At 48.5% G+C, this 21,246-nt stretch overlaps 1 pseudogene; it reads left to right on the top strand.

Moving 5' to 3' along the window:
- Window positions 1-19,338, top strand: part of LOC139235451 (Ig heavy chain C region, secreted form-like) — a 54,963-nt pseudogene extending 35,625 nt beyond the window's left edge.
- The last annotated feature ends 1,908 nt before the right edge of the window (window positions 19,339-21,246 follow it).

Genomic DNA, 21,246 nt, shown 5'->3' with positions numbered 1-21,246 from the left:
CACTGAGAGACTCTGCTTACATATTGTGATCAAATATCTGGAGTGGGACTTCAACCCACGATCTTCTGGTTCAGGATTCCTCATTGCTCAGGATTTATTAACCTCGCCAAAGAAGTTTTCCCCTTGCTCTGGTGTCAGGCAGTGAGTGACGTGTCCTTAGTCTAAGGTATATCCTGAGTTGGCTGATCATTCCTACGAAATGAATTTAAGGAGCTAGGAGCTAAATTAAAAAGTAGGACCTCAAAAGTAGTAATCTCGGGATTGCTACCAGTGCCACGTGCTAGTCAGAGTAGGAATCGCAGGATAGCTCAGATGAATACGTGGCTTGAGCAATGGTGCAGCAGGGAGGGATTCAAATTCCTGGGGCATTGGAACCGGTTCTGGGGGAGGTGGGACCAGTACAATCCGGACGGTCTGCACCTGGGCAGAATCGGAACCAATGTCCTCGGGGGAGTGTTTGCTAGTGCTTTTGGGGAGGAGTTAAACTAATATGGCAGGGGGATGGGAACCAATGCAGGGAGATAGAGGGAAACAAAAAGGAGGCAAAAACAAAAGACAGAAAGGAGATGAGGAAAAGTGGAGGGCAGAGAAACCCAAGGCAAAGAACAAAAAGGGCCATTGTACAGCAAAATTCTAAAAGGACAGAGGGTGTTAAAAAAACAAGCCTAAAGGCTTTGTGTCTTAATGCAAGGAGTATCCGCAATAAGGTGGATGAATTAACTGTGCAAATAGATGTTAACAAATATGATGTGATTGGGATTACGGAGACGTGGCTCCAGGATGAGCAGGGCTGGGAACTCAACATCCAGGGGTATTCAACATTCAGGAAGGATAGAATAAAAGGAAAAGGAGGTGGGGTAGCATTGCTGGTTAAGGAGGAGATTAAGGCAATAGTTAGGAAGGACATTAGCTTGGATGATGTGGAATCTATATGGGTAGAGCTGCAGAACACCAAAGGGCAAAAAACGTTAGTGGGAGTTGTGTACAGACCTCCAAACAGTAGTAGTGATGTTGGGGAGGGCATCAAACAGGAAATTAGGGGTGCGTGCAATAAAGGTGCAGCAGTTATAATGGGTGACTTTAATATGCACATAGATTGGGCTAACCAAACTGGAAGCAATACGGTGGAGGAGGATTTTCTGGAGTGCATAAGGGATGGTTTTTTAGACCAATATGTCGAGGAACCAACTAGGGGGGAGGCCATCTTAGACTGGGTGTTATGTAATGAGAAAGGATTAATTAGCAATCTCGTTGTGCGAGGCCCCTTGGGGAAGAGTGACCATAATATGGTGGAATTCTGCATTAGGATGGAGAATGAAACAGTTAATTCAGAGACCATGGTCCAGAACTTAAAGAAGGCTAACTTTGAAGGTATGAGGCGTGAATTGGCTGAGATGGATTGGCGAATGATACTTAAGGGGTTGACTGTGGATGGGCAATGGCAGACATTTAGAGACCGCATGGATGAACTACAACAATTGTACATTCCTGTCTGGCATAGAAATAAAAAAGGGAAGGTGGCTCAACCGTGGCTATCAAGGGAAATCAGGGATAGTATTAAAGCCAAGGAAGTGGCATACAAATTGGCCAGAAATAGCAGCGAACCTGGGGACTGGGAGAAATTTAGAACTCAGCAGAGGAGGACAAAGGGTTTGATTAGGGCAGGGAAAATGGAGTATGAGAAGAAGCTTGCAGGGAACATTAAGACGGATTGCAAAAGTTTCTATAGATATGTAAAGAGAAAAAGGTTAGTAAAGACAAACGTAGGTCCCCTGCAGTCAGAATCAGGGGAAGTCATAACGGGGAACAAAGAAATGGCGGACCAATTGAACAAGTACTTTGGTTCGGTATTCACGAAGGAGGACACGAACAACCTTCCGGTTATAAAAGGGGTCGGGGGGTCTAGTAAGGAGGAGGAACTGAGGGAAATCCTTATTAGCCGGGAAATTGTGTTGGGGAAATTGATGGGATTGAAGGCCGATAAATCCCCAGGGCCTGATGGACTGCATCCCAGAGTACTTAAGGAGGTGGCCTTGGAAATAGTGGATGTGTTGACAGTCATTTTCCAACATTCCATTGACTCTGGATCAGTTCCTATGGAGTGGAGGGTAGCCAATGTAACCCCACTTTTTAAAAAAGGAGGGAGAGAGAAAACAGGGAATTATAGACCGGTCAGCCTGACATCGGTAGTGGGTAAAATGATGGAATCAATTATTAAGGATGTCATAGCAGTGCATTTGGAAAGAGGTGACATGATAGGTCCAAGTCAGCATGGATTTGTGAAAGGGAAATCATGCTTGACAAATCTTCTGGAATTTTTTGAGGATGTTTCCAGTAGAGTGGATAAGGGAGAACCAGTTGATGTGGTATATTTGGACTTTCAGAAGGCGTTCGACAAGGTCCCACACAAGAGATTGATGTGCAAAGTTAGAGCACATGGGATTGGGGGTAGTGTACTGACATGGATTGAGAACTGGTTGTCAGACAGGAAGCAAAGAGTAGGAGTAAATGGGTACTTTTCAGAATGGCAGGCAGTGACTAGTGGGGTACCGCAGGGTTCTGTGCTGGGGCCCCAGCTGTTTACACTGTAGATTAATGATTTAGATGAGGGGATTGAGTGTAGTATCTCCAAGTTTGCGGATGACACTAAGTTGGGTGGCAGTGTGAGCTGCGAGGAGGATGCTGTGAGGCTGCAGAGCGACTTGGATAGGTTAGGTGAATGGGCAAATGCATGGCAGATGAAGTATAATGTGGATAAATGTGAGGTTATCCACTTTGGTGGTAAAAACAGAGAGACAGACTATTATCTGAATGGTGACAGATTAGGAAAAGGGGAGGTGCAAAGAGACCTGGGTGTCATGGTACATCAGTCATTGAAGGTTGGCATGCAGGTGCAGCAGGCGGTTAAGAAAGCAAATGGCATGTTGGCCTTCATAGCAAGGGGATTTGAGTACAGGGGCAGGGAGGTGTTGCTACAGTTGTACAGGGCATTGGTGAGGCCACACCTGGAGTATTGTGTACAGTTTTGGTCTCCTAACCTGAGGAAGGACATTCTTGCTATTGAGGGAGTGCAGCGAAGGTTCACCAGACTGATTCCCGGGATGGCGGGACTGACCTATCAAGAAAGACTGGATCAACTGGGCTTGTATTCACTGGAGTTCAGAAGAATGAGAGGGGACCTCATAGAAACATATAAAATTCTGACGGGGTTAGACAGGTTAGATGCAGGAAGAATGTTCCCAATGTTGGGGAAGTCCAGAACCAGGGGTCACAGTCTAAGGATAAGGGGTAAGCCATTTAGGACCGAGATGCGGAGGAACTTCTTCACCCAGAGAGTGGTGAACCTGTGGAATTCTCTACCACAGAAAGTTGTTGAGGCCAATTCACTAAATATATTCAAAAAGGAGTTAGATGAGGTCCTTACTGCTAGGGGGATCAAGGGGTATGGCGAGAAAGCAGGAATGGGGTACTGAAGTTGAATGTTCAGCCATGAACTCATTGAATGGCGGTGCAGGCTAGAAGGGCCGAATGGCCTACTCCTGCACCTATTTTCTATGTTTCTATGTTTCTATATACGCAACGGCAATAGGAGTCTGGAATCCTTTACTGCTAACTGTCCAGGAACCCACTGCAAGAATGGGCATCTACCCTATTCAGAGTACTGAGCCCAATTCTGGGCTCTGCACCTGAGGAAGGATATACGTGGAGGTGCTAAACTGCATGTTTACCCGAATTATACCGGGGCTAATAATGTAAAATGATCAGGTGGCGAGTATGGAACGTTAAGAGATGATCCAATTGACGTGTTTAAGTTGATAAATGGAATTGATCGAGTTGATATAGAAACATTGATTTAGTTTGATGGGAGAGTCCAGAACAAGTAGCAGAACCTTAACATTAGAGTTAGGCCGTGCACAGGTGATGTCAGAAAGGAATTTCTCAAAGGAAGAATAGTGCAAGTCGGGATTTCCCTCCCCAAAAGCTGCTGACACTTGCTTTCTATTGAAAAGTTGAAAACTGAGATTGATAGATTTTTGTTCGGCAAGGTTATCATGGGTTACATAGCCAAGGCGTGAAGATGGTGTTGAGTGTTGATCAGCCATGATCTAACTGGATGGCGGGACAGGATGGATGGGCTGAATGGCCTTCTCCTATTCCTATGTTGATATTAATGCCCTGAGGTCATAGTGCTTTCTGAATCTCTCTCACCAGACATGATAAATGTTCAGTAATTACAGATATTAACAAACTACCTCACCTCATTACAAATGATGCCCCACCACAAAAGATTCCTTGCAACTCCATTCTCCGGACCTTGCACTTCTCCTCTGACGTGGGATGTGACTGGTTCCTGCACATTTTCATCGCAACAAAAATAGCAGCAAAAGACTAGAAACTTAACTTTGTTTCCTGTTGTCCCATAAATCCTGCAATTAATTTGACACTGGTTTTGAACCAGTATAATGCTGGTGTCGACCTCTTGAACTTGGGGATATTCGGGCATCAGCTATTATACGCAGTGGAGATGCGTTTGGGTGCAAGAATCTATAGACGGGCGTAAAGGAGCAAGGGATTGCAGGGAGAGCGCCATTCAGTGCCTATCACAATTGTGTCCCAATGTATTCCCATTGTAGGCCAGGTATTTGCTTCACAGCCCATTACAGGTGGCTCTGGCTCAAATACACAGGAAATATTACAGACCTCCCAGAATCGTTGCCAATTCATTGCCCTTCCATAACGAAAGTGTTCAAGCAATAGCGAGAGGTTGATATCTCAAAAGTGAGTTATTCCCCTTGAAAGAGTTAAGGCTAATTATTGGTGTCCTGATTCTGAAGATGCGGCTTTTCCTTACTTTCATTCCTGTTTCGCAGTGGATGTCCCATGCAGCGATTAAAAATCACTCTTCGCCCACCGTCACTGGAACAGGTTTTACTGGAGGCCACGGTGACCTTAACGTACGTCGTGTCTGACGTTCCTTACGGGCTCACCCTGACCTGGACCCGAAAAAACGAGACTTTGAAATCAGAGATTGCCGTCCAACCCGGAGAGGATCCCAACAGTGTGATCAGCAACTTAAACATCTCGACAGAAGACTGGCTGAGTGGGGATAGGTTCTACTGCGTGGTGAGCCATCAGGATATGTCGACTCCTCTCAGAGATTCCATCCACAAGGAAAAGGGTGAGCGGGGAAATTGTTGCAATAATTGAGACACTGCGACAATTTCGATGCGTGTGCAAGGGCCAATTGATTATATAAAGTGTTTAATGGCTACTCTGATCATTCAGGTTGGTAAATCCACCAACTCAGCACTCTGGGACCTGACATTATGTATTTTAGGGGAAACTGGATAAGTCCATGAGCGAGAAAAAAATAGAAGGGTATATTATTAGGTTTAGATGAAGTGGGCTCGTAGGAGGCTTGTGTGGATCATAAACACCGGCATAGACCAGTTAGCCAAATCTCATCGTTCTGTGCATTAAATTCTTTGTCATTTTCCAGTCCAATGCTTCAAGATTTCAGAGAGAAAGATTACATTCCCTCGGATAAGGGATGGAAAACCAGAGAGGCAACAGAGGGGAAAAGGAAAAGCGTAAAAAATTAAACGCAGTGTCCATTTCTCTCACATCTAACCACCGGAAATTGGCTGAATTTAAATGAGGAAGGCGAGTTGTGGGCGTTGATCTCACAGGCCACCAGTGAAAACGGGAGGATTGGAAGCCGAGTGAGGAGGTCGCGGATCGCGGGGGGTGGGTTAGGCAGGGACCCTGGATTCAGGAGGTAGGTGTAAGGGCAATTACCACCTGGGAGCAGCAATCTCCACCTTGCTGTAACTGCTGAGATTTACAAAGTGTGTCAAACCGGACCAGCGACTGTTAAACACCAAATGGTGGTTAAAATAGAGGATTCAAGTCTCATTTAAATATATTACTGAAATATAATATTACAACCGGAAGTGAGCGAGTTGAGGTAGGGATTCTAATTTTTACCAATTTAACAACCACCACGCCCAAAATGCGCCCGCTGTATTGGGTTGAAATTCCCCCATTGTCTCTGGAACTAACCAGTTCATTGGCCTTTGTTGTAACTGTTCTACAGCGAAAGATCCGCGGGAAGCGGCCGTGTCTGTCCTCCTGCCCTCAGCAGAAGAAGTCTCTGCTCAGAGGTTGGTCAGCCTCACCTGCTTAGTGAGAGGTTTCTCCCCCCGAGAGATCTTCATCAAATGGACCGTCAATGACAAGCCCGTGGATTCCGGCAACTCCATGAACACCGAGTTGATGGCGGAGAACGGCAGCAGCTCCTTCTTCATGTACAGCCTGCTATCCATTGCAGCCGAGGAGTGGGCGAGCGGCGCCTCTCACTCCTGTGTGGTGGGACATGAAGCGATCCCATTGATAATCACCAACAGAACCGTCAATAAATCCAGTGGTAAAGCATTTCCCTTGTTCTGATGGACACCTTCATAAGAACATAAGAACATAAGAATTAGTAACAGAAGTAGGGCATCTTGCATCTCGAGCCTGCTCCGCCATTCAACAAGATCATGGCTGATCTGGCCGTGGACTCAGCTCCACTTACCCGCCCGCTCCCCATAACCCTTAACTCCCTTATTGGTTAAAAATCTATCTTTCTGTGAATTGAATACATTCAATGAGCTATCCTCAATTCCTCCCCTTTGCAGTAAATTACACAGATTCACAACTCTGTGGGAGAAGAAATTCCTTCTCAACTGAGTTTTAAATTGGCTCCCCCGTATTTTGAGGCTGGGCCCCCTAGTTCTAGTCTCCCCGACCAGTGGAAACAACCTCTCTGCCTCTATTTTGTCTATGCCTTTCATTGTTTTAAATGTTTCTATCGATCATCCCTCATCCTTCTGAATTTCAACGAGTAAAGACCCAGTCTACTCAGTCTATCATCATAAGGTAACCCTCTCATCTCCTGAATCAGCCTCGTGAATCGTCTCTGTACCCCCTCCAAAGCTAGTATATCCTTCCTTAAGTAAGGTGACCAAAACTGCACGCAGTACTCCAGGTGCGGCCTCACCAATACCCTATACAGTTGCAGAAGGACCTCCCTGCTATTGTACTCCATCTCTCTGGCAATGAAGGTCAACATTCCATTCGCCTTCCTGATTACCTGTTGCACCTGCAAACTAACATTAATTGCCGGTGCTTTTAGTGTCCCCCTCCCCTTTTATAGGGGGCACTTGGAAAAAAATATGTTTCTGTGCCCAAAAAACCCCCCCAAAAAATACCACAAAAAAATAAAAGGGCCTGTAAATGTGTGGTATTTCCCCCAGATCGGGGGGAGGTTACGGTTTAATGTTTTTTGTTTACTCCCAAAAAGAGTTTCATGCACAAGGACCAATGGTGGAGCTTTGGAGGCGTGGCCTATGCACTTGGAGCCTAGCTGCTGTGAGAGAAGGAACTCCCTGCTTTAGCTCCCGTCTGGAAGGCCTGGAGTGAGCCCTGAGACCAGCCCAGGAACTGGAGGAAGGAAGGGGCTTCATTACCATTCATCTAGAGTGAGAGGAGGAGAGCAGAAGACTGCAACACCTTCATTATTTCAACAAAGATTTGGAGAGAGGGGGGAAAAAGAACAACAACTTGCCAATGTGGAAGGAGGGAAAGACTTCTTCAGCCAAAGGTGGGTGTGTTTTGGTGCATTCACCAAAAAGACTTTGTTGTATCGGTGGGGGGAGGAAAGATGACCAATCGAGGGCCAGAACATCGCGGGGGGTGTGTGTGTGTGTGGAAGTGTATGTGGGGGTCTTGACTACAGCTAGGCCCACACACCACTGAAGCACCCCTCCCCCATTGCCTAGCCTGGGATAGCTGGAGCTACCAGGCTGAAGAAACTAAATCACCCTAATTAACATCGTTGGGAGTGTGTACCTGTGTGGCTCCAGCTGCCCCAGGTGAAGACATCTTCTGCCCCACCCGAAGTCAACCCCAAAGACTGTTTTGTTTGCCATCTGGGGAGTGCACCCACCCATTACTGTGAGGGGAGATCTGCCCTTGCAGCCTCCCTCTTTCCCACAACCCCTCACTCTATCTCTCTCTCTGTCTCTCCCCTCTCTCTCTGAGAGCCCTTCCTCCCAATTGGAAAAAAAAAAGACAAGAACAATTTAGACAACTGAGCAGAGGGAGCAAGGCCCCTCCCCAAATGCCAACTAGGGGAGAGGAGTGCCTCTTTCAGAGCTCCCGCTGTTAAATATTTAAACGAGGCCACTTAAGACAATTAAGGCATGTGACTTTGGGGTGGGTGTAGCCCTGAAAGGGACCCCGTGATGGCGACCCCATCCACGCCGGTGGCAGGGCCAGCTAGGACTTATGCGCAGGTGGCATCCACATCCACGGCACCTCCTGCGCCTCCTTCTGCCCTGCCACCATTCAGACTGATAACTAAAAAACACGGGGTCAAGGGCTACACTAAACCCGCAATGAGCATTGAGGAGTGCGTGCGGGCGATGGCTGGGGTAGTCGGCCCCTCGGCCATTGTCGAAGTCTCCAAGATGTCTGGGAAGGCCGTGTTCTTCCTGGGGTCAGAGCGGGCGATGTCCCTGGCCATTGAAAAGGGGCTCATGGTGGGCGGGGTGTTCCTGCCGGTGGACCCTCTCGAGGCCACCGCGCAGAGGGTCATCATTTCAAACGTCCCGCCCTTTGATCCCGCTGAGCTCCTCCTCCCTCATCTACACCAAATGGGGGAGGTAAGGTCGGGGATCAACCCCATACCGCTCGGCCTCAGGGAGAACAGCCTGCGCCATGTGTTCTCCTTCCGCCGCCAGCTCTTTGTCCGGCTGGCGCGGGAGGAGACGACGGAGGGCAATTTCAATGTGGTGCACGATTGGACTGCCTACCACGTCTTCTGGACGTCGAACGGGTTGCGGTGCCATGCCTGCAGTGATGTGGGGCACGTTCGCAAGAACTGCCCCGCCTCCAAAGCCGCCAAACCACCGAGGGTGGCCAAGGCTTGCGCCGCCGCCACCCCTCCCCCTAGTAGCGTCCACGTGCCGGGAGCCGTAGGTGCGCGGGCATCGTCGGAGGCCATTGTTTTCACGGCCTCCGGCGGGGGGGGAGGGACAGCGTCCGACCGGAAAGAAGGCACGGAAAAAGGCGAAACATCTAGAGGCGGGACCCCACAGTGCGCCAGACAATCTGTTTACCGCGCTCGGGCCAACCCCGTCACCGGCGAGCGCGGGATGCCCTGAGCCCGTGCCTGAGCCCTTGACCAGTATCACAGAGGCGCTCGGGCGCGGGCAAGAAAAGAAAAAGGGGGTGGGTGGAGCGGGAGGCCTCGGCAGACATGGAGGTCTCCCTGCCTCCACGCCCTCCCAGGAACAAAAGGAGGCGCCGCTCCAATGAGGCGGAGGGGGAACAACATCCCTCCGCGGAGGAGTCGGTGCCCGCCGCGTGTCCCGCGTCCCCCACCAGCGCCCCCAAATTGCGCTGCAGGCGTGAGGAATCTGTCCCCGGGGAGGGTGAGGCAGTCGAGGCTGCCCGGCCTCTGCCTCCCGGGGATGGTGTGAATGATCTGCCTGACGAGGGGGGCGACGGGCCAGCGGTGGAATGCGTAGCCGCCGAGTCGAGCGTCCCCGGGACTGAGGCAGGCGGGGCCGAACAGTCCGAACCTGAGCCCGCCCAGATATTAATTATCTGCCCCCTAGAGTCGCTCGGCCCGGAAGAAACTGAAAATGGATTAATTTTAACGATTCTGTACACGCTGGGCCGGGGGGTGGCGGCGGGGAGGGGGAAGAACAACAACCTTCGCCACCTACTTTGGAGCTGGGGTACTTGGAGGACCTGGAACATTACTTTGACCAGGTCTCTCCGTGTTCCGCGGTTCCTGGGGCGGAGGAGGAAACCCTTCCGCTGTTGGTTCCCGACCCAGTACCAATTTTAAAAGAGCTCAGTGGGGACTCCTCTGCCGACGATCCTGGGGTGGGATTGGGGCAGAGCCAGGGCCAGATGGAGCGGCCGGGCCGTTTGCCATACCTCGTGCGGTCGACGAGCCGGCTGCTAGCGGCGACCTCCCGGAGGAGGACGGGGACTCGGTGGAGGACGCGGGTGAAGATCTCGAGTCCATCGCCAGTGAGGCGGTAGATCTCCTCGTGACCGCCGCTGAATCCCCCCTCATTCCCGTCGAGGAACTCCGGGACTTTTTGGTCCAGCGCCAGGGTCGCCGCAACCGAACCCATCTGGCCCGAGAAAGATGGTCTGAGCCGGGGCTGCTCATCGCTTCCGTCCGCGCCGCCGCTAAAACCATGGCCGTGGGCGGGCCCTTATCAAAGGCGCAAGGCCTTGAGCTGCGCCGGCTCAAAAGGTTCCTCACTGGGCTGCTGAAGGAGTGGAGGTCAACAAACGACTCCACTCCCACCCCCCACAATAGGTTAGATAGAGGTTGCACTATGCTCTAGTCATGAAGATAACCATAGCCAGCCTCAACATCAACTGCAGCAGAGAGGCACGACGTAGATTTAACAATTTTTCGCTCCTGCAGGAGGGGAAATATGCAGCGTGCTTCCTGCAAGAAACCCACACCGTTCCGGGAGACGAAGCCACGTGGATCCTGGAATGGCAAGGAGAGGTCCGCATGAGCCACCTCACTGCCACTTCTAGTGGGGTGGCCATCTTGCTGGCCCCGCATTTTCAGCCGGAGATCTTGGGGGTCGAGGAGCCCGTGCCAGGCCGCTTGCTGCACGGAACGGTTCGCCTGGGGGCGTGCCGCTCCACCTCGTGAACGTGTACGACCCTCAGCCCGGCCCGCAGCAAACGCGCTTCTTCGAAGAGGTGTCCGCTCTTCTTGGCTCCGTCGACGTCGGCGACTGCATTGTCCTCGGGGGGGATTTTAACTGCACCCTCGAGGCCAGGGACCCCTCCGGTGCCCCGCAGAGCATGACGGCGATGGAGAAGTTGTGGGACCTGGTCGGGTCCTTCGACTTGGTGGACGTCTGGCGAAATCTCCACCCAGACTCCAGCGCCTTTACTTGGGTGAGGCCTGGAGTTGGATGGTCCACAGTCGACCGCCTTTACCTGTCTTGGGCGTACGTTTCCTGCGTCCCGGCAGCCTCCATGCGGCAGGTACCCTGTTTGGACCACCACCTGCTGCGGGCAGAGCTCGCTTCGCTCCGCGCGAGGACGGGGTCCGCGTACTGGCATTTTAACAACCAGCTGCTGGAGGACGTGCGGTTCCAGGACTCGTTCCGTCGTTTCTGGGCCGACTGGAGAAGGAAGCAGGGGGGCGTCCCCTCCTTGAGGCTATGGTGGGACGTGGGCAAGGCTCACGTCCGCGTCTTCTATCAAGAGTACGCGAGGGGGTCGACCAAGAGGCGGGCGGCCAGGGTCGGGCATCTAGAAAAGGAGGTGCTCGACCTGGAGCAAGTCGTCGGGGACCCGGCCCTGCGGACGGTGTACGAAGCGAAGAAGGACACGCTGAAGGACCTGCAGCTCGTAGGGTCCCGAGACGTGTTCGTGAGGTCACAGATCCAGTTCCTGCGGGATCTGGACCGCGGCTCCGCCTTTCTTCTACTCGCTGGAAAAAAGACAGAGTGTCCGTAAGCAGCTCTTGACGCTGCTGGCCGACGACGGCTCTCTCGTCTCGGATCCGGAGGACGTCAACAACAGGGCCATTGAATATTACGGGGCCCTGTTCTCTCTGGAGCCGTCCAGCGAAGAAGTGCATAGAGTTTTGTGGGAGGACCTGCCGAAGGTCAGCCCGGAGGGCGCCGAAAATCTGGAAGCTCCGCTAATCCTGGCGGAGCTGACCGGCGCCCTCGACCGGCTCTCGAGGTGAATATCCCCGGGTCTGGACGGGCTGACCGTGGAGTTCCACAGGGCGTTCTGGGAAGTCCTGGGGGGCGACTACGCGCGGGTCCTGTGGGAAAGTCTGGTGACCGGGGAGATGCCCCTCTGTTGGCGCAGGGCAGTCATTGTCCTGCTCCATAAGAAGGGCGATCTCCGCCTCCTTAATATCTGGCGCCCAGTATCCCTCCTCAGCACGGACTACAAAATCATCGCCAGGGCGATGTCTGCTCGCCTTGGTGCCGTGCTGGACCACATGATCCAACCCGACCAGTCCTACACGGTCCCGGGCCGGACAATCCACGATAACATCCATCTGGTCCGGGACCTCATCCATTATTCCCCAGGAGGCTGGTCTGCCGGTCGCCTTCCTATCCCTCGACCAAGAGAAGGCGTTCGACAGGGTGAATGATGACTATCTGCTTGGAACTCTGCGCGCTTTCGGGTTTGGGATGCATTTCGTCGCCTGGATCCGACTTTTATACGCCGCCGCAGAGTGTCTGATTAATGTTAACGGGTCCTTGACGGCGCCCCTTCGCTTTGGGAGAGGGGTGCGCCAGGGATGCCCCATGTCCGGCCATTTATATGCCGTCTGCGTGCAGACTTTCCTGCGCCTCCTGCGGACGAGGTTGACGGGACTGGCTCTGCAAGGGCCGGGCGTGGAGGTCGTCCTCTCGGCTTACGCCGATGACGTGCTCCTCACGGTAGAGGATCCCGCTGACCTGCGGAGGATGTGTGAGTGCCAGGAGATTTACTCAGCCGCATCCTCCGCCAGAATCAACTGGGAGAAATGTTACGGACTCCTGGTGGGTCAGTGGCGGGTGGACTCCCTGCCGGAGGAGCTCACGCCTTTTGCCTGGAGCACGACCCATCTCCTCAATCTGGGAGTCTACCTTAGCCCCGACGAGGAAGTGTGGGTGGCGAACTGGCAAGAGCTGGGGGCCAAGGTCGCCGCTCGCCTAGGGCGCTGGACAGGACTGCTCCGAGTGCTGTCCTGCAGGGGTCGAGCGCTAGTCATAAACCAGCTTGTGGCCGCCATGTTGTGGTACCGGCTGGTCACTTTGACCCCTCCACCTGAGTTTGTCGCCAAGATACAGAAGAAGCTGGTGGACTTCTTCTGGAACAACAGGAAGCACTGGGTCTCTGCCGCGGTCTTGAGTCTCCCGCTTGGGGAGGGCGGTCAGTTGTTGGTGTGCGTCAGCGCCCAGCTCGCGACTTTCCATCTTCAGACCCTGCAGAGATACCTTTACGTTGACCCCCCTCCCAGGTGGTGTGCTCTGGCGATGTCTTTCTTCCGCCAGCAGCACGGCCGCAACTACGACACGCAGCTCCTGTTTGTGAGTGTGGGGGTCGTCAGGACCGCCCTCCGGGAGCTGCCTGTCTTTTACAAGGAACTCATCAGGGTCTGGAACAAAGTCTCCACCAAGCGGAGCTCTCCACCGGCTGGAGTGGCGGCCGTCCTGCAGGAGCCGCTGCTCGGGAATCCGTACCTCCACGACCGAGGTTTTAGGTGGCGATCGGATGAGCGTGCTTTGGCTGGTGAGGTGACCAGGGTCAGGGACCTGCTCGATGGCGGAGGAGCGGGTTGGATGGTGCCAGACATGCTGGCGCGGCGCCTAAATTCCGCCAACGTCCGCCGCGCGGCTGATGCCATCGAGTCGATAAAAACAGCTCTGGGCCCCGACACCATTAGGTGCATCGAGGAGGCTCAAGCACGCGGGGAGATCCCATCCGAACTGACCCCCGTCCGGACGGAATTCCTCATCGGCGCCAAACCCCGGAACCTCCCTCGGGGGCCGACGCCTCACAACTTGAGCCGCCTCGTGGAAATCCCCTCCGTGCCTTTCAGTTCTGCGCGGAGGGGTTTCCTGTACGGGCTGCTGCTGCACACTCTCAACTTTGCCATCCTTGCCTGCCGTCTGGACACGCCATGGCGTACCATCTTGCCGTCCAGAGGAGGCGGGGGTCCCCGATGGAGGGCACTCTACGCAGGGGTCCTCCCACTATTTGCCGGGGACTTGGCCTGGAGGGTGATGCACGGAGCAGTGCCGTGCAATAAATTTTTAAGCCGGTTCACGGGCTCCCAGGCCGCCTGCAATTTCTGCGGTCTGGAAGAGTCCGTGTTCCATGTTTTTATTGAGTGCACGAGGTTGCTGCCCCTGTTTTGTTATTTAAAGGAGCTGCTCCTGAAATTCTGGCTGCACTTCAGTCCCACACTCCTGATCTTCGGGCACCCTGTGCGGAGGGGAGCGGGTAGGTCCGAAGGCCTCCTCGTAGGACTGCTCCTGGGCACGGCCAAGGGGGCCCTCAGCCGGTCCAGGCAGCAGGCGATCGAGGGGGTCGTTCAGCCAGACTGCCTGCCTCTCTTCCGCGCATACATCCGGTCAAGGGTGTCCCTGGAGATGGAGCATGCGGTGTCCACCGGTACGCTCGTGGCCTTCTGCAAGAGATGGGCACCGGAGGGACTGGAGTGCATCATCACGCCCGGCAACCAAATTTTAACTTGATTTCATATTTTTAAGTTAATTTGTTTTAATTGCCGGTGCTTTTAGTGTCCCCCTCCCCTTTTATAGGGGGCACTTGGAGAAAAAATATATTTTTGTGCCAAAAATAAACCTTGTAAATGTTGGTGTTTCCCCCAGATCGGGGGGCACGGGTTAATGTTTTTTGTTTGCTCCTAAAAGAGTTTCATGCACAAGGACCCCCAGGTCCCTCTGCATCGCAGCATGTTATAATTTCTCCCCATTCAAACAATGTTCCCTTTTGCTGTTTTTTTTTCCCTCAAGATGCATGACCTCACACTTTCCGACATTGTATTCCATCTGCCAAATCTTAGCCCATTCTCTAACCAATCTAAATTTCTTTGCAGCCTCTCTGTGTCCTCTGCACAACCCGTTTTCCCACTAATCTTTGTGTCATCTGCAAATTTTGTTACACTATACTCTGTCCCCTCTTCCAGGTCATCTATATATATTGTAAACAGTTGTAGTCCCAGCCCCGATCCCTGTGGCACACCACTAACCACCGATTTCCAACCCAAAAAGGACCCATTTATCGCGATTCTCTGCTTTCTGTTTGCCAGCCAATTCTCTATCCATGCTAATACTTTTCCTCTGACTCCACGTGCCTTTATCTTCTGCAGTAACCTTTTGTGTGGCACCTAATCGAATGCCTTTTGAAAATCTGAATACAGCACATCCATCGGTACACCTGTATCCACCATGCTCGTTATATCCTCAAAGAATTCCAGTAAATTAGTTAAACATGATTTCCCCTTCATGAATCCATGCTGCGTCTGCTTGATTGCACTATTCCAATCTAGATATCCCGCTCTTTCTTCCTTAATGATAGTTTCAAGCATTTTCCCCACTACAGATGTTAAACTAACCGGCCTTTAGTTACCTGCCTTTTGCCTGCCCTCTTTTTTAAACAGAGGTGTTACATTAGCTGCTTTCCAATCCGCTGGTACCTCCCCAGAGTCCAGAGAGTTTTGGTGGATTTTAACGAATGCATCTGCTATAACTTCTGCCATCTCTTTATCCCTGCGATGCATTTCATCAGGACCGGGGGACTTTTCTACCTTGAGTCCCATTAGCCTGTCCAGCACTACCCCCCTAGTGATAGTGATTGTCTCAAGGTCCTCCCTTCCCACATTCCTTTGACCAGCAATTTCTGGCATGGTTTTTGTGTCTTCCACTGTGAAGACCGAAGCAAAATAATTGTTTAAGCTCTCAGCAATTTCTACATTTCCCATTATTAAATCCCCTTTCTCATCTTCTAAGGGACCAACATTTACTTTAGTCACTCTTTTCCGTTTTACATATCGGTAAAAGCTTTTACTATCCGTTTTCATGTTTTGCGCAAGTTTACCTTTGTAATCTATCTTTCCTTCCTTTATTGCTTTCTTAGTCATTCTTGTCAATGAGAATGTCTCGATTGCATTTCAGTTCTTAAATAAAAAACAATAAAGGGCTTTTCTTCCATCGTGAGTTAAACACACAGCCACTCAATTAATTATGTTTCCTATTTTGGCCAATGTGAGGGCTGTTTATCTGAAGTAGGGTGTTTGCGGATCTCGGTCCCAAGGCTTGTACAGCCAGCGCTCCCAGCTCAGATACAGCATGAGTTAGAAACTGCGTGGAGTTCTCTCATTACAGGATTCCTGAAGGTAACTTCAGCTGAGAGGGAGTAAATGGTAATTTTAACTCACTATACCTCTCACACGCACCAGCGAGAGGAGAAAGGGAAACGTATAATTCATGTAACCCCCACTGCCACTCCCGCAGGGAGATGGGAAGTGAACCACTCTCTTTTTAATGCACTAAGTTGCCATCGTACATTCTAACCCATGATCTAAAAATTTTAAATTTGCCATATGAGTATTATATTCTGAAATAACTATTTATTCCACATAATATTTTTAAATAGGCTTGGGGGTGCAACAGTCCCTGTTAATTGTAAACTAACATGTTGAATTCTAATGGGCCATGTCTAAACTGGTGACTGAATCCTCTCCGAGTTTCTCACAGTTGTGTCACTGATGTTGCTGAAGCCCATCGGTTGAATTGTTGCATTCGTTCGGCTGATATCACATTGCGCCTCACACAGAACACATTTACACAGAGCGGAGGAGAATACATGTGAAAGTGAGTTTGTGTGTGTTCACATGTAAGTGTTTTGATGATTTTGTATATGTTTGTGTTTTTGTGTAAGTGCACAATTACACATGAACGCACAAAGACTTACATATGAAGACATACTAACAACCTGAAACATAATATTATACATAACTAGAATCTAATGAAAACCACCATTGTCAAATCCAGTTATTGGTACTCTCTGAAACTTTGAACAAAACAATAATACACGTCAATCGAAACGTACACTAACACAACGGAATCTTATACGCACTTACACAAGCATAGACACACATATCAATCCAGACACACACTTACAAAAAACACACTTACACACATTTACAAACATATCAACACATACATCAATCTACACACACATTTACACAAAGCACACACACACTTACACACACATAAACACACACATTATTCCACGCACACACACTTACACAAAACACATTTATACACACTTACACACACATAAACACACACATCTACCCACACACACACTTGCAAAAACACACTTACACACACATCAATCCACACACACACTTACACAAAACACAGAAACAGACTTACACACAGGTAAATACACACGTCAATCCACACACAGACTTGCACAAAACACACACACACTCGTAAACAAATGCATCAAATCAAATACAGATTTACACAAAACACACACACACAAACACTCACCAAACATGAACAACATTGAGACATAACCATACACTTATTGGAAAACACATACCTCAACACACTTACACAAGCATGGATATGCCTATAAATCCAAACACAAACTAACACAAAACACACACACACACACACTTACATGTGAACACAATGTTACACGAAAACTCACACACACTTACACCTCAACATAAACAAACATTTCGACATAACCACACATATACATTTACAAACATGAACAAAGCAAAATTTTAAAATTGAGTCATTATTATTTTATCCATTTTTGTAACTGCTGATAAAGCTTCATTTAGAAATAGAAAGATCAAGGCCAAAATTATTAATCAATAACATAAAGGTATACATTGCGTACCAGTTCTAGTCATATTTTTGTAAAGCCAAGCTCAGTAATGAATTCTGTGTGACCATGGTCTGTATAATTGTTCTCAGAGAACTGATTCCTGCCACAGAGAGGGAGGGAGATAGAGATAACATGGAAAGTCAAAGGCAGTAGATAATATGATCTACTGTAAGGCTACAACAGCTGTAAATTTTCACAGCTTTTGAATGGGAGAAAAATGGTATAAAGTAACAGCTCTTCTACTCAGAAGGCAGTGCGAATCAAGCGAACAGGAGATAAGGAGTCGGCACCACGGTCAGCTCGAGAGGACGCTATCGAGAATTAGGCTGAGACTATAATTTGTTAAGTATTACTTTTGTAACAGAATGTAATTTACTTGATAAAACACTGTTTTTACTCACTATACCTGTATTAAAAGTATTTGGTATGATGTGAACAAGAGTCTCCCAGTTTGAATTAAGTATATACCCTGGAAATAGCTGAATTGCTATAGTTAGCAAAGCGGCAAAAAGCTGCTCATTGGTTAAAAACTACATCTGGCGACCACGAAGGAACAAAACAAAGAGATATTGAACAAAATGCAATATACTCAATAATCAAGTTAATTGGGAACTCTTGTAATTTTTTCTGTCTATTTGAAAACAAGTTCTTGTGTGTCACCAGCAGATGCAAGGCAGATCAAATCTTGTGTAAGGTTGATTTACGTCAACTGCTAGTGACTGTTATCTTCATTAAGGAAGCTTACTTAAAAATATTTAATTTTCAGATGCCGGAGGAGTGTCTCTTGGAAGAGTATCAGAAAAAGTTAGAAAAAATATGTGACAAAACGCAAGTGCAGACACTGTTGCTAGATTGCCTAGGGAAGAATCCGAATGTATCCCTTAAGGATACGGTCACTTTTATTGATGAACAGATTAAAGCTAAGAAATGGAAGCTGGGTAAGGCGATGAGTCTAGTCACCTGTGCAGCTTCGTACTTCGCAGGACGTCAATCAAAGGTCAAGAAAGAATTAGGGGATAAAATATCAGAACTGGAAAAAAGAATTCGGCTAAGAATGAAGAATTGCAGAAAATAGATTCAGACATTAAACAGAAAATTGTGAATTTGCAGAGTCAATTTGCCTCAGCTACTGCAGTAATGCAACAGCAGAGTATCAATGCAATTCACGTAGGGGCTGCAATGTAAACAATTAGGAAATCTTGAGATTTAAAAAGAAGATCTAAGCAGAGAGAATAAACGTCTCACCAAACAATTAGAGGACTCATGGGGAACAATGATGGAGGCTTTGCATCGACCCCTTCAAGGGATAAATTATAAGGTTGCAAATAGGAGCTCAGAATTATGATGAAGGTCTTGAACTTATAATTGCTACGTAGGTAACACTTGCTTATGTAGGTACAGCGCAAATGTATAACGCATTGAACTGAATCCGTAATCTCTGTAATACTTAAACAGCCGGTCAGCAGTTTTTTTACGTCCATGAGGAAGAGATAAATAAGCAAGTACAGCCACTCTAACCGTCGGATAGACTGGGGTAGAGGGAAAAATGGAACAAAACAATGATGAGAGATGGACTGTTGCATTTACCACTCAGAGACCGTCGGATAAGAGTCGACAAATCAATGTAACTCCGCTGATATCAATAGACCTATCGATGATTTTGCAGGAGGACAGCTCCTCTCCAAAACCTGTATAAGTTATGCTTGAAAACTCTTGTATTTCGGAGGTTCCACGACTGAACCTTCCCTTGTAATTGCTCGTAATAAAAGCGAGTTGATCCTGGGATTTCGTGTGTTCACTTCCGTGGTCGTTATACAGTGGGAGAAAGGTGAGGTGTCGATGAACTATATCAGTTAGTCCACGTGGAAGAAGAGAAGCCTCCTTTTTAAACCCAACATTTGGCGTCATGAACCGGATGCAGACCTTCCGACCTGGATCACGTGACTGCTAAATGGTAGTGAGCATGTTTTTTACCACATGCAGCTGCAGCATTTACGGGGAAGGAACTAATTTGTATGAAGAATTTGAAGGGGTCAGCTGTAGGACAACTTATAACGAACCAAAGATGGTTGAAAACCAAGGGTGGGATAGGTGTATGCCTGAGAAAGAAGGAATGCAACCGCATGGGGAGTGGACCCCAGCGATCGTTATGGGAAATATAAGGTGTATGTCCTGAAGCATGACGTGGTAATCACACAGTGAAGCTGGTATTGATCGTGTGCGGTGCAAACAAGAAGGAATACAACCTAAACCGTGGGGTGGGACCCCAGGATCCTAGGAAAACTGGCCAGTGGGATAAAATGCGAGCTGAGATAAATGGAAAATTAATAAAAGAAAAGAAAAATGTTGGATATCAAATTGAATTTACAAAGGACAGTCTGTTTTTATCAAAAGATAGAAATTTGACCTTGAAAGCTGCAGAGAAACAAAGATGTTGAGCAAAATGGACTGGAGGAAGATCATCAAAATACAAAACCTAATTTGAAGAAACGAGATTTAAATTGGCTGTGAAAAGGATATTGGTTGAAATATAAAAACTTATGAGTTAAACGCGACAACACTTTGTGCCGAGGAAGAGAAACAAAGATGTTTAACTATGGACTGAAGTAAGGTCATCAAAAAATTATTAAGTTCAGATTCAAAAGGGGGAAACGATCTAAGCTATGTGAACTCAGCACAGAAAGAAAAAACTGGGAATTACAGGATTCTTAAAAAGATGGACTGGCACCGAAGTTTAGATTTTGTGCCGAGAGAAAATAAAACACAAGATTTGCTCAGTGAACGGGACCATAAAAAAACAAAATGCTGGAATGTATATAGCTTGCGTGGAAATTGGATTTCTGTAAACAAAATAGCTATTAAAATGTGTGGTCTCGCTTTAAATCAATGAAAAACTCGTTGGCACGTATTTGAATTGGGTGTGTAGAGAAATTGGAGTTTAATCTAAAATGCTGCCTTTCCCGCTGAGAAAGTTTTATTTTGACAACTTTACCAATAATTTCTGCTATTTTAACGGATTCCTAATTTCTTATCAAGCTTTGAAAGCACAAAGACTTGGGGTAATATTTTCAGATGGATACCCGAAGTCACGTAATGACGCCAGACCTTCTTACAAACCTGTAGTGGAGTTAACCCTTTCCATTGAAAGATATTTTATACTGGACATTATTAGTTTGGATTTCTTAATAAAAGAAAAAAGACTCACCTGACAGACAGAAGAAATGTGGGGATATTCAGAATGAAAACAAAACGAAGAAAGCCTATGTAATAATACTCACCTGCTACAGAGGACACATAGATACTTAAACACATCAAATTCAAGAGTTAGAAGCTAAGATAAATAAGCTGGCAGAGAAAAAGACAGGACCAGATAGATAGTGCAGAGCACAGCCACAGCACCATCACCTACGGTAATAGAGATAATGTACCCCAAGTTGGGTAAGTGCAGTCCACAACCCCAACCTAACAGTCAATCAGACAGGGATAATGAGTTTGGAGTAGAGGTGGCCCCGGCACATGATAATGGCTATTTATCAGTGGCACTGATACGCACGACCACCATTCGCTCCAGCGGATGTAGAGCAGCCCACATTGCCATATAGGAGGTGCCCCTCAGCCCACAGGAGACAAATTCTATTGAATAAGTTACCACCCGCTAAAGCAAAATAGTAGAGATACAGAACTCTGACAAAAGACTGGAGTAGAATACTGTGACTCAAATGGCAGGGAAAAGGTTTGGGGAGTACGGGGAACGAAAGTGGATTG

The sequence above is a fragment of the Pristiophorus japonicus genome, chromosome 23 (genome assembly GCF_044704955.1).
Source record: "Pristiophorus japonicus isolate sPriJap1 chromosome 23, sPriJap1.hap1, whole genome shotgun sequence".
Taxonomy (NCBI): domain Eukaryota; kingdom Metazoa; phylum Chordata; class Chondrichthyes; family Pristiophoridae; genus Pristiophorus; species Pristiophorus japonicus.
Note: the sequence above shows the minus strand (reverse complement) of the source record. Positions and strands in the feature narration are given on the sequence as shown.